General features: G+C 42.2%; 1 protein-coding gene across 10 annotated transcripts in view; it reads left to right on the top strand.

The window, feature by feature from the left end:
• The window catches only part of ARHGEF9 (Cdc42 guanine nucleotide exchange factor 9), a 286,032-nt gene that overhangs the window by 217,296 nt on the left and 55,512 nt on the right, over positions 1-13,224 (top strand). The window lies entirely within an intron of this gene.

The raw sequence follows: 13,224 nt of genomic DNA, 5'->3' as shown, positions 1-13,224 counted from the left end.
CTCTGAGGTTAGACCTCCTCTGTCTCAAGGCCCCTCCAAGGTTGGACCTCCTCTGTCCTAAGGTCCTTCCTAGCTCTGACCTTAGTAGCACAAAGAACATCAGAAGTAGAAGGCACCTTTGTAAAGAACATAAGTCTTTTGAGTGGAAAGAAACCGTAGCGATCACTTATTGCAATCCCCGCATTTTACAGAGGAAGAGACTAAGTCCTAGAAAGATGTTGGTAACTTTCCGTGGTCGCACAGCTTTTCCAACCCCAAGTCCAGGCTTCTTTCCATGACACCCCAGCAGCTACGTTGTTTCACACGGAGACTTTCCGAAGAAGGATGCAACCCTGTAATTGAGGTCCTACCCTAAATGATATCTCCTTTCCTAAAGCCTTCTCCCCCAAGAGTGAGGCCTTTTGTTCTTCAGTGATTTGTGGGGGCCCCCTCTGTTCCTAGGATGGCTCCTAGGCCAATTTATGTGGTCATGGCCACACAGTCCTAGTGGTACCAACAGGATTTGAACCCAGGATGCCTAACTTCCACTTCAGTCCACTTTCTACCACAGCAGGCTTCTGCCTAAGGCCTGACACCTTAACGTCCTTCCTGTTTCTGGTCCTCAGTTGTACCATTACCAGGGAAGCCCTTTGCGCTCACTTGTCGGCCATTTCCTCCTTTGTAAGATGAAAAGGTGTTGGCCCAGGCCACCTCTAAGTCCTCCTTCAGCTCCCAGTCTTTGATCAACAACCCAGAGGCCTGACTCTGCTTAACAGACTATAATCAAGGGTGCCCTTCTATGTGTGTGCTGGCGGCCCCAGCTTTGATTAGTCTGCAGGCATTCGTGAGAAGCCAGGGCTCCCATACCCCAGCTCACTCTCCTCCCTTCCCCCCACAGCATTCCTGCCGCCTTTAGCCTGGGTAACAAGGATGCTCATTCTCCTAGCTCTGGGAGAGGAGGTCTCATCCTCACCTTCTTCCCCTCCCCCCCCATCCATCTGTTCCCCTTTATATTTGTCTGGCTGTCGAGGTTACCATAGTGACAAAGAAGGCTGGCCAGGGCAAAACCATGAAGGTACATGAGATGGTCTCTGTTGATTTCAGCCTCTGGCCTTCCCTTAGACTCCCTCCATTTTATAGATGTAGAAACTGAAGCAGAGAGATTCAAAGTGACTTACTTCCTATCACATAGGTAGTAGCAAAGGTCCTTCTTTGATTTCCAATCTTACTGTCATAGATTTAAAGTTGGAGGGAGCCCTTCGAGATCATGGAATCAACTGCCTTATTCTACAAGAAATTAGAGGTGGGATGTGAACCCTGGTGTTCCCAGCTCCAAGTCCAGTGCTAATTCCTCCTGTCCCCTCCCCTCTCCATGCCTGCTCTTCACCTCTCTGCACACAGCTGAGCAATCCCTCCACCCCCTTCCAGGCTTCAGAGGAGAGAACCTGGTCTTTTGGTCCTCCTGCTCACCCGCAACTGACCCCCTGGGGATAGGGACTCGTTCTGGAAGAGGGAGTCCTGATGGTAGCCTGCTTCTCTATTATGGAAAGACCCCCCTCTCTTTGCTGGTTCAATGAATAAAGATGGAAATTCCTAGCTCTGGAGATTGAGAGTTAGAAGGGAATTAAGAACACAGATCATTGAACATTAGAATTGAAAGGCTGTTTTTTTTTTAAAGACTGTAAACCATTAAAATTGGGGAGGGGAAAAAAACCCCTTTAAAATGCAGAGTGAAGACTGTCAGGGCTGGGAGGGGCCTTAGAACTTAGGACTGAGACTGTAAAGAGTTCTACTGGAGCTTAGAGATCTGGCCCCATCATCTTACCTTTGTCCATTTCTTTCCCAGGTGACACTTGGCTAAAAAGATCATTGGATGTACTCCAATCCTCTTCCTTCCCTCCTGAATTTTTTTCCCCCAGGATGGAATAGGGTCTGGACCTGTGATTTTGTCGGTGTAGTGGGGATGGCAACATTCAGCCTTGAGGCCATGTGTGGCCCTCAAGTGCAGCTCTTTGACTGAATCCAAATCCTTTTAGGAATTTGTTCTGTGAAGTTTGGATTCAGTCAAGGGGCCGCACTTGAGGGTCTAGAAGGCAAAGAGTTGTTCTGTGAAGTTTGGATCACTTCCCTTCCCCAGGCCTCAGTTTCCTTCTCTGTAAAGTGAAGAGAGTGGGATTTGCTCTTCCAGCTCTAAATCCATGATCCTCCCTGGGCCTCAGTTTCCTCCTCTGTAAAATGAGGGTGGTTAGATTAGCTGGCATGAGAGACTCCTTCCAGCTCTAGATCCCAGGTCACACTCTTAAGGACCCTTTCATACTAGGCCCTTCAGTGTTCAAAGTCCCCTCCCATCTCCGACATTCTGTATTTTCAGGCCCCTTCCAGTTCTGGTGTTCTATGATTTTCTGGAATTTCCAGGGCCACAGGTGAGGTCTGTTTCCCATTGTTCTGTCCCCCATTAGCTGCCCTGTCCCACTCCCCTGTCCCTCTGTGCCCCAGCCCCAGCCCTAAGGCTCAGCAGACCCCAGGCTGCCAGAAGCAGCTGTGTTCAGCCTGGGCTCTGTTAAACCCCTTGCTTCTACAAGCTCACTTGGTCCAAGCCAGCATTGTCAAAGCTTGGAGAAACTAATGGGATATTAGTGGGTGAGGCTTTTACTGTTAAAAATAGGCCGCCTCCTGCCGCCTCAGCCATGTTGGCGTTCAGTACTGTGATAATTCTTCTCTGAGGCAGCCAGTCCCTTGGCTGATCAGAACCCGCAGTGTGCTTTATCGATTGCACCAAAGGCCACTGGGTAACATATGGCAGGTGTGATTCTGACCTTTCAGGAAGCAGAAAAAAGGAATCTGAGGGAAGGTTGGCCCAGCGGGGTGGGGCCTTTGTGTAATCAGCCATCTGAATCTGACTACAATCAGCCTCTAGCTCCCTCATTGAATGAGCCAGCCTTCCTTGGCCCTGTCCAAGTCTCGGACCCGAGACCAGCTGACAGCCGGCAGGGCTTGAGCCACTTGTAACTTAACACTGCTTTGCTAACAATATCCCTGTCAGGTTGGAAGAGTATGTACTGACTCTTGCTCCCATTTCACCAGTGAAGAAACTGGAAATCCAAGAGGGAAAGAAACCTGCTCCTTGGCAACCAGGGGCAAACCTGATATTCTAACCCAGAGCTTCCAACCCTAAGCAAGCTGGGCCCCCTTTTCAGGATATCACGCTGCACCCCACATCACATTTCTTACGGCAAGGTCATCTGGCCTTGGATCACTCCAGTAGAAGGAGTTCAGTCCCATAGGGACTGTCAGATCTGGAAGGAATCTTAGAACAGTGACTGTTAGAACTTGGAGGGATCTTAGAACAGAGAACATCAGAGCTGAGAGGGACCTTAGAACAGGGAATGTCAGAGATGGGAGGGATCGTAGAACAGGGAATGTCAGAGCTGGGAGGGATCTTAAAACAGGGGATGTCAGAGCTGGGAGGGCCCTTAGAACAGGGGATGTCAGAGCTGGGAGGGGACTTAGAGATCATCTTGTAGCTACATGCTTTTTAAAAACATTTTTTAAAATTTGTTTTGAGTTTTCAACCTTCACTTCTATAAGATTTTGAGTTCTAAATTTTCTCCCGCTCCCTCCACTTCCCCTCCCCGAAACGGCAATCTGATATAGGTTATACATGTAAAATCATATTAAATATATTTCCACATTAGTCATGTTGTGAAAGAAGAATTAGAACCAAAGGGAAAAGCACGAGAAAGAAGAAACAAAAAGAGAGAGAGAGAGAGAGAGAGAGAGAGAGAGAGAGAGAGAGAGAGAGAGAGAGAGAGAGAAAATAGTATGCTTCAATCTGCATTCAGATTCCATAGTTCTTTCTCTGGATATGCATAGCATTTTCCACCACGAGTCTTTTTGGAATTGTCCTGGATCATTGCATTGCTGAGAAGAGCTATCTTCTATCTATCAAAGTTGCTCATCACACAATGTTGCTGTTACTGTGTACAGTGTTCTCCTGGTTCTGCTCACTTCACTCAGCATCAGTTCATGCAAGTCTTTCCAGGTTTTTCTGAAGTCAGGCTGTTCATTATTTCTTATAGCACAACAGTATTCCATTACATTCATATACCACAACCTGTTAAGCCATTCCCCAGTTGATGGACATCCCCTCAATTTCCAATTCTTTGCCACCACAAAAAAGAGCTGCCATAAAAATTTTTGTACATGTGGGTCCTTTTCCCATTTTTATGATCTCTTTGGGATACAGACCTAAAAGTGGTATTGCTGGGTCAAAGAGTGTGAATACTTTGGTTGCCCTTTGGGCATAGTTCCAAATTGCTCTCCAGAATGGTTGGATCAGTTCACAACTCCACCACCAACAATGCATTAGTGTTCCAATTTTCCCCATATCTTCTCCAGCATTTATCAGTTTCCTGTTTTGTCATGTTGGCCAATCTGATAAGTATGAGGTGGTTACCTCAGACTTGTTTTGATTTGCATTTCTCTAATCAATAGTGATTTAGAGCATTTTTCATATGACTATAGATAGCTTTAATTTCTTTATCTGAAAACTGCCTGTTCATATCCTTTTATTTTATTTTATTTATCAGTTGGGAAGCTACCTTCTTTCTAGCACTATATCACTGCTTCCCTATTTGAATAGGGACCATTTACTAGTATAGTCATTTAAAACACTATGAAATTTTTAAAAGGCTATTCAGCTTGCTCTCCTCTTTCTATTTAATTCCAGGCCCTATTAATTGTCTTACCTATAGCATTAGTTGAAGACATATGTCTTGATAGACCAGCTCTATGGGCTATCCATTCATCTGCATATCATAATCTTAACTATAGGCATTCTTCATCCACTTGGTTTTTCCCAAGTGGATAGTTACACTGAGCTCTCTTACCTAATTCAAGTTCTCATTTAATTAATGAGCCTATTAATTAGCCTCAAGGACAGGGCACATGTTGTTTTTGTATCCAGTGTTCTTTAGACATAGTAGAGAAGGTACTTTAAAATGTTTCATTGAATTGAATTGTTGTAATCAGCACTTCACAAATCTGAAGGACCTCACCATCTATGGGAAGTACCTCTGAGGATCAAAAATAAAAATCTTTTGTTTGCCTTTTAAAGCCCTTCCTACCTTTCTAGTCCTTTTATACTTTCTTCCCCTTTCCCTACTCTAAGATCTGCTGACAATGGCCCCCTTCCTGTTCCTCACACATAACATGCCATCCGTCTCCTTGGCTTTGTACTGGCTGACTTCCTTCAGAACTCAGCTCAAATCCCATCTTGTAAAGGGGGCCTTTCCTCATCCCCTTCGTTGCTAGGGCTTTCCCTCTGAGATTTCTTTTCATTTGCCCTGTATATATCTGGTATAGTCAGTTTTCTTTTACATACTTTCTCCTTTTAAACTGTGAGCCTCTGGAGGGCAGGCAGCATGTTTTTTGCAATTCTTTGTATCCCCACACAGTAGGTGCTTAATAAATGCTTGCTGACTGACTTAATGTAGTCTAAAATTGCATTCACTTTCTTGGCTGTCATATCTCATACTATTAACTTCTACTGAGCTTGCAGTTCACTGAGAACTCCCAGATCTTTTTTAGACAAATTCCTGTCCAACCACACTTCCCCTATCTTGTACTCTTGAAGTTGATTTTTCCATGCTCAAGTGCCAGACTTTACATTTATCTGTGTTGATTTTTATCTTGTTCAGATGAGTCCAAGGATCTAGCCTGTCAAAATCTTTTTGGATCCTGCCCACATTATCCTCTCTTAGCTCTCCCTCCCAGCTTTGGGTCATCTTCATATTTGATGAGCACACCATCTAGGAGGCAGCTGGTGTCACAGTGGTTAGAGCACTGGGCCTGCAGTCAGGAAGACTGAGTTCAAATCTGGCCTTTAACACTTCCTAATTGTGTGACCCTGGGCAAGTCACATAACCTTTGTTTGCTTTAGTTTCCCCAACTGTAAAATGGGGATTATAATAACACCTACCTCCCAGGGTTGTTGTTGATGTTGAGGATTAAATGAGATTGTAAATATTATAAATAATTATAAGGTACTTAACACAGTGCCTGGCACCTAATAGGTGATATATAAATGCTTATTCTCTTCTCCCCTTCCTTTTCTTCTCCCATCTACTCCTTTATTCAGGTCTTTGGTAGAAATGCCAAATAACAAAGAGCTAATATAGATGCCTCAGTGAGACCTCTGGCCCAGTGGTCACTGAACTGTTAACAGCTACTCTTGGGTCTGTCCATTTTAACAACTCCTGAATCCATCTAATTGGATTATTGTCCAGCCCACATCTCTCTACCTCTTTCACATGACCAGCATGAGAGACTTGAGCCAGGGCTTTGCTAAAAGCAAGGTAAAAACATATCTTCAACATTCCTCTGATCTTCTGGCATGATAACCCTGTCCAAAAAAAGAAAGAAAGAAAAAGAAAAATGAATTGAAATGAGTCTGGTGTGACCTGTGCTTACTTTTAAAAAGCCTTGCTTGCTCTTTGAGATCACCATTTTCTCAGCTATATGTTCCCCAACTCTCTTTTTAAACACATCAGTTGATGCAATTTTTTTTTAGACAGTTGAAACTTGAAGAGCTGGGGGTCTTTCTATTTTATACTTGATAATTTTTTCTATAAGTTTGTTATCAACATTCCTTAGCATTCTAAAGACTTTTCGAACAACAAAAGAAATGAAACATGTGGTTCTACCTCTAAGACCAGATGCATCAAATGCCATAACTTGGTCCTTCAAAATATTCTTAAATTCTAATCTTTCTTAATAATCCATTCTAGAATTTTCTGAGGAATCAGACCTCAAGTTTACAGGTGTAAAGTCTGCACATTCTATTCTCATCATATTTTGAAAATCAGGACAACACTTGCCCTTCTCCAGGCAGGCAGTATCTTTCCTGTTTTCCACAATCGCGGCAGCTCGGCTATTCCATCTGCCAGTTCATTTAGTACCTGAGGCTGTTGTTTGTCTGGGCCAGATGACTAATTCAGCCAGGGCAGCTCTGGAGGGGTTCTCTTACTATATCTCCCTACTTCTCTTGGGGATTTGAATGGGCCTCTTAGCCATATTTTCCTGTCATTTCTGTTGTGGAGGTCATTCTCCCTGACAGAGGAAACAAGAAATCAGTGTTTTACCATGTAAATTGATTCATGAGTTCCATGTGTGTCCACATTGACTTTAGAATTGTTTCCCTGTGGGTTTTGGGAGCTTCATTCTCAAAAAGTTCCTGTCCTACCAGGCCTTGCTTCCCCCATAGAATTTTGGTCCATGGGATCCTACCTTTTGAATTCTGCTCTCCTGAAATTGTATGGGCATTTCAGATGACCTCCAACTTTCTTTACCTTCTCTTTCACAAACTTTGGGTGTGAGCAGTCTCTTCCCCACAAGTTTCTCATCATTTCCACTCCAGAATGTAATTTCTTCTTGTTGATTCCTCTAGCTTTTAAGTATCAGATTATCTTGAAGGCAAGTTGAGAAATGATTAGCTGCATTTAACAGAGCAATGACTGAATAATTGAAATCTTCCATTATTGCTATATCTTCCCTCTGTCCTGAGCTTATGTTCTCGATGTGATCGGCAGGACACTCTAGTGTCTAAGATTTGTTCTGTGAAGTCTGGATTCAGTTAAAGGGCTGTACTTGAGGACCTAGAGGGCCACATGTGGCCTCAAGGCCACTGGTTCCCTACCCCTAGACTCTAGATCATTTCTGTTTTTCTCTATTGGTGTCTACCCAAATGTTGTCCACCATGATTCCTCCTGTTTCTTGAATGTCCTCACATGAGTTTATCATCTTAATATACAGTGTATATTAAGAGTATATCTTCCTTATCATTTTCTCACTTTATTTTTCTTGGGTTTTTTTGCAACATGGCTAATATGGCAATATGTTTTGCATGATTTCACATGTATGATGGGTGTCATATTGCTTGCCTTTTCAGTGGGTGGGGGAGGGACTAGAGAGAGGGATAGAATTGGGAACTCAATTTTTTTTAATGTTAAAAAAGAAATAGGGTGGCAGCTAGGTGGCGCAGTGAATAGAGCACTAGCCCTGAAGTCAGGAGGACCTGAGTTCAAATCTGGCCTCAGGCACATAACACTTACTAGCTGTGTAACTCTGGGCATGTCACTTAATCCCAATTGCCAAGAAAGAAAGAAAGAAAAAAAGAAAGAGAGAGAGAGAGAGAGAGAGAGAGAGAGAGAGAAAGAAAGAATTCTTAAAAAGAAGTAAATTAAAAATAAAAAGACAATATCTTCTAACTATACCAACCCTATCTTCCTCCTTCCCCCCCACCCCCCCAGTGCTATTTACCCATCTTGGGTTTTTTAAATAAGGTACATTCCTCCAGAGCCATATTCCAATCATGAATTACCTTCCATCACGTCTCAATGATACCTATGTGCCCAGTTGCCTCTTTACATTAAGACTGCTAGTATTTCTTGCTTGTTGCATAAACTTTCATCACTTGCGTATACTTGTTTGAGGCCAGGGCTTTTATTACTGCTTTCTTTCTTGGAATTTATCTCCTGTGATCTTCTCAGTGTCTCAGATGGTATTCTTTGTCCTTTATTGTCACTGCTCTCTCAGTATCTAACGTGGTGTGTATACATAAGCAGTTTTCTCTTCTTTCCAGACCACAATGCAATAAAAAAGTGTAATCAATAAGGGAAATCTGAAGAAAGGATTTGGCCTCAAAAAAAACAATTTAATCGTAAAGAATGAGTGGGTCAGAGTACAAATCAAAGACGCAATAAATAATTATATCAAAGAAAGTGATAACAATGAGTAGCTGGCCTGCCAATACTTAGGAGATATGACCAGAACAGCTCTTGGGAGAAATCTTGTCTCTAAATACTTTACGTACATTAACAAGAGAAAGAAAGAAGAGGTCAATGAATTGAAGATGCAACCCCCAAAAAACCCCCTAGAATTCAATAAATAACCTCCCAAATAAACCCAAGAATAGAAATTCTGAATATCAATGAAGATATAAACCACATTGAAAACAAAAAGCTATTGAGATAATTAATCAGATGACTAGCTAATTTTCTTTAAAGATGAATAAAATAAATAGACTGATAATTAGTTAATTTGATTTCTACCCACCACCCAAAAAGAGACCAGATTACCAAAATTCAGAAATGAAAGCATGAGGGGACAGCAAATTAGGAAGAAATAAAGGAAACTGTCCCAAACTGTTATGCCTAATTATATGCCAACAAAACTGAAAACTTAAATGAAATAGATGAACATTTTTTTGAAATATAAAATACATAAATAAAAATAAAATTAACAAAATAAGATTTTTTCCCCCCAGAATAACCTGGTATCAGAAACAGAAATTGAGTAAGTCATAGATTATTTCTAAAGTAGAAGTGGGGGGACCCTGTGCTTAGATTGACTTATTTAAGTAATTCTATCAAGCATTTCAAAAACAATCAATCTGTATCATCTGTCGGTAAGCAATTATTAAGCACTGACTATGCTAAGTGCCAGCAATAGGAAGAAATGCAAAAGATAGTCCCTCCTCTCTGGGCTCACAGTCTAATGAGGAAAACAACATGCAAATAGAGACAGGATAAATTGGAATGTTGTAAGTCAGAGGCACCAAGTAGTTTGGCACTCCCTCAAAGTGTCTTTCTTCTCTGAGAGGAGTCCAATAGGCTCTTTGAAGCCTTTATTCATGGACTCCAATGAGTCCTTTGCCCTGTATGCAACAACCCACTCCAGTGACCTCAAAGACATCAGCACTTGGATCAATGCACTCCAACATACATTGTTGTTGTGTTGTTGTTCAGTTGTTCCAGTCACGTCCGACTCTCTGTGACTCCACTGGGGTTTTCTTGGCGAAGATACTAGACCGGCTTGCCATTTCTTTGTCCAGCAACATACATTGTTACACATGGCCAGTGCTTTGGGTTGGTTCTTCTTGATTACAGGGGGTAAGTTCTATTGGTGATGATGAGGAGTCATTGGGAAGTAACAATGATGAAAGTAAAAAACATCAATAGAACATTGTTGGCTGGTTGATTTTTTTTTCTAAAAAGTAAATGACCATGAATGACATGAGTTTGAGAAGAGTCCCTAGGATGCAATTGCTGGAGAAGAAAATGGGTCTGTCCATATGGCTAAAAAGACTATTTTCCAAATTGAGACTGTTGTAATGTACTGTTTGATACATGAGAAGCATTATGCCTTGGAATCAAGCAGGTCTGACAGGTTCACACCCTGAAGTTGACCTTTATCAGGTGTGTGACCCTGGGGCAAAGCACTGAAAGTCTCAGTGTCTAGGCATGGAGTTCTGTCTCCAAGATAGGGCTTCTTTACCTTTGTTAGATCATGGATGTTTATGGACCAGTCCATCTCAGAACAATATTTTTAAATGCATAAAATACATAGGATTGCAAAGGAAACCAATGATAATTGAAATCGTCATCAAAATATTTAGAATCAACTTTCACAGGCCCCAGGTTAGGAACCCCTGCTCTAAGACTTAAGTTGAGAGTAGGTACTGATCTGCATGGCAGAGGGTACTGTATGGCAGACACTGTGCTAAGTCCTGGGAATACAAGGAAAGGCAAAAGATAGTCCCTGCCCACAAGGAGCTCCCAGTCTCGTGAGGGAAATCACTAGCATTAAGGCTTCTTGCAGAAAGTAGAGTTTTAGGGTTTGTCAGAAGCCAGGAGGCAGAGATGATGTGGGAAAATATTCCAGACATGGGGGACACAACCAGTGAGAATGGCCAGAGCTGAGAGAGGAAGGGTCTTATTTGAGGAACAGCAAGGAGGCCATGTCCCTGGATTGAAGAATACATGTTGAGGAGTAAGGTGTAAGAAGACTGGGAAGGTAGGAAGGGACAGGTTATGAGGGGCTTTGAATGCCAAACAGAGAATTTTGTATTTGATCCTGGAAGCAATAGGGAGTTGCTGGAGTTTATTTAGGAGGATCCCTTTGATCCTCCAGCTGAGTAGAGGATGAATTGGAGTGGGGAGAGACTTGAAGCAGGCAGACCCCCACCCCCACCCAGCAGCTATTGCAGTAGTCTAGGCATTAGTAATGAGGATTGCACCAGGAAGGTGGCAGTGTCAGAGGAGAGAAGGGAGTATCTTAGAGAGACTGTTACAAAGGTAAAATCGACAGGACTTGGCAATAGATTGGATGTGAAGGGGGTGGAGGGCAAGAAAGAGTGAAGAGTTGAAGATGATACCTAAGTTGCAAGCTTGGGTGATTGGGAGGATGGTGGTTCCCTCAACAGTAATTGGAAAGAGAAAGAGAGGAAGGATTGGGAAGGAGGGCAGAAGATAGTGAATTCGATTTTGGTTATGTTGAATTTAAGATGTCTGGGCACAGGGGTGGGGAACCTGCCACCTTGAGGCCACATGTGGCCTTCTAGGTTCTTGGGTGCAGCCTTTTGACTGAGTCCAAGTTTTACAGAACATTTAAGGGGATTTGTTCTGTGAAATTTGGATTCAGTCAAAGGGCTACGTTTGAGGACCTAGAGGGCCACATGTGGCCTTGAGACCACAGGTTCCCCACCCCTGAAATAGAGTGTCAAGGGGAAGAGGGTGATCAATGGCTACAGAGATGTCAAGAAAGATAAGGGTTAAGAAAAGATCGTTAGATTTGATAATCAAGAGATCACTGGGAATGTTGAAGAGAAATTTCAGTTGAATGATGAAGTTGGGAGGCAGACTTCTATAGAAAATTGAGAACAGAGAGGAGAGGAAGTAGAGCCATCATTTGTAGGTGGCCTTCTCAAGGAGTTTAGCCACAAAAGGGAAGAGAAATATCATTGATGTGTCTTTGGTATTTGTGTTTATTCTCTTTGGGATTAGATAGAGTTGGGAAAGTAAATTGATAATTTTTTATATCATCCCAGTCACCCTTTTTTCAGTAGTAATAAGGTCCATTCCACTCCCACCTCCAAGCATTTGTCATCCTTTCCCTTTTTCAGATCAGTCCCTCAAAGAGCTCAAAACTATAATATTGCTAGCATGTACCTTCTCTGGTTTTTTTGTGGCCTAGCCCAACTACTCATCCTATCTTTGTTTTCTTCAGTGCTATTTTTATTTCCTCATGTAGCACATTAAGGCCTGTGATGTTAGAGTCCAAATGTGGCAGCTGCATTGCCACTGATAAGAGAAAATAGTTTGCTCTAGAAATCTTGACAGATCTTTTCCATTTTTTGTTTTTTCATTGACCTTCCAGTTACATTCTTCAGTGTTTGATATGTGTTTGTTTTAGTTCTTCAGTTGTGTCTAACTCTTTGTGACCCTGTAGACCTTTGTCCTTCATGTTCTTGGCAAAGATACTGGAGTGGTTCTCCATTTCCTTCTCCAGTGGATCACCTTTATGTCAGAATGCTCCACTATGACCTATCCATCTTGGGTAACCCTGCACAGCATAGCTCATGGTTTCATTGAGCTATGCAAACCCCTCCACCTTGACAAGGAAGTGAGATCCATAGGCAAACAGAGGTTAAGTGGTTCGCCCAAGGTCATACTGCTAGGAAATTTCTGAAGCTGGATTTTAACCCAGCACTCCCTGACTCCAAGCCCAGTACTCTATTCCCTGAGCCACCTAGCTACCTCTAGTGTTTGGTATAATCTGGCCTAAACCAATTCATAGGATCATAGTTGGGTCTGTTGCTAAGTTTTCTGAAAATTTGTTTTTTCCTCTACTTCCTGCTGTTTTGTAAGGCAAAACTGCTAATGGTCTTCCATCATCTTTTATTAGATTTTACAAATGAGTTTGTCCCTCTAAACCAATATTGAACTTGGCTGCCACATCTCTTGTAGGGAGATTAAATGTTTTCTAGTTCTTTTTGGCCTTTTCTTTGTGGTAATTGATTTATTTCAGTTAAACTTCCTTAGAAAATTGTGACAGTCTATGTTAATATTTGTTCTGTTATCCAGTTCCCATTTTTCAGCATCAGCAGCTTGCTTAAATAAGTCAAGTTGGAGTTGCATCAATTTTATAGCATATCTTCTCATTGTTATCTAATTTGGAAGTGATTTTAATATTTGCTGAATGCATTAAATAGCCTACTATACATAGACTGTTGAGGTTTAGAAATGACTACCACATTGTTTATCAGTCACCAACCACGAAAATATAATCAGTTTTAGTTTTTGTGTTATTTGGCGCTTGCCATGTCTGACATGTCCAGTTTCCATCATATGGGTGCATCTTCTGTAGAATCAACAAGCCTTTGCTCCTGCCCATGTTTCTAGCCCT

Source organism: Phascolarctos cinereus, unplaced genomic scaffold (assembly GCF_003287225.1).
Source record: "Phascolarctos cinereus isolate Bilbo 61053 unplaced genomic scaffold, phaCin_HiC Scaffold_8;HRSCAF=390, whole genome shotgun sequence".
Taxonomy (NCBI): domain Eukaryota; kingdom Metazoa; phylum Chordata; class Mammalia; order Diprotodontia; family Phascolarctidae; genus Phascolarctos; species Phascolarctos cinereus.
Note: the sequence above shows the minus strand (reverse complement) of the source record. Positions and strands in the feature narration are given on the sequence as shown.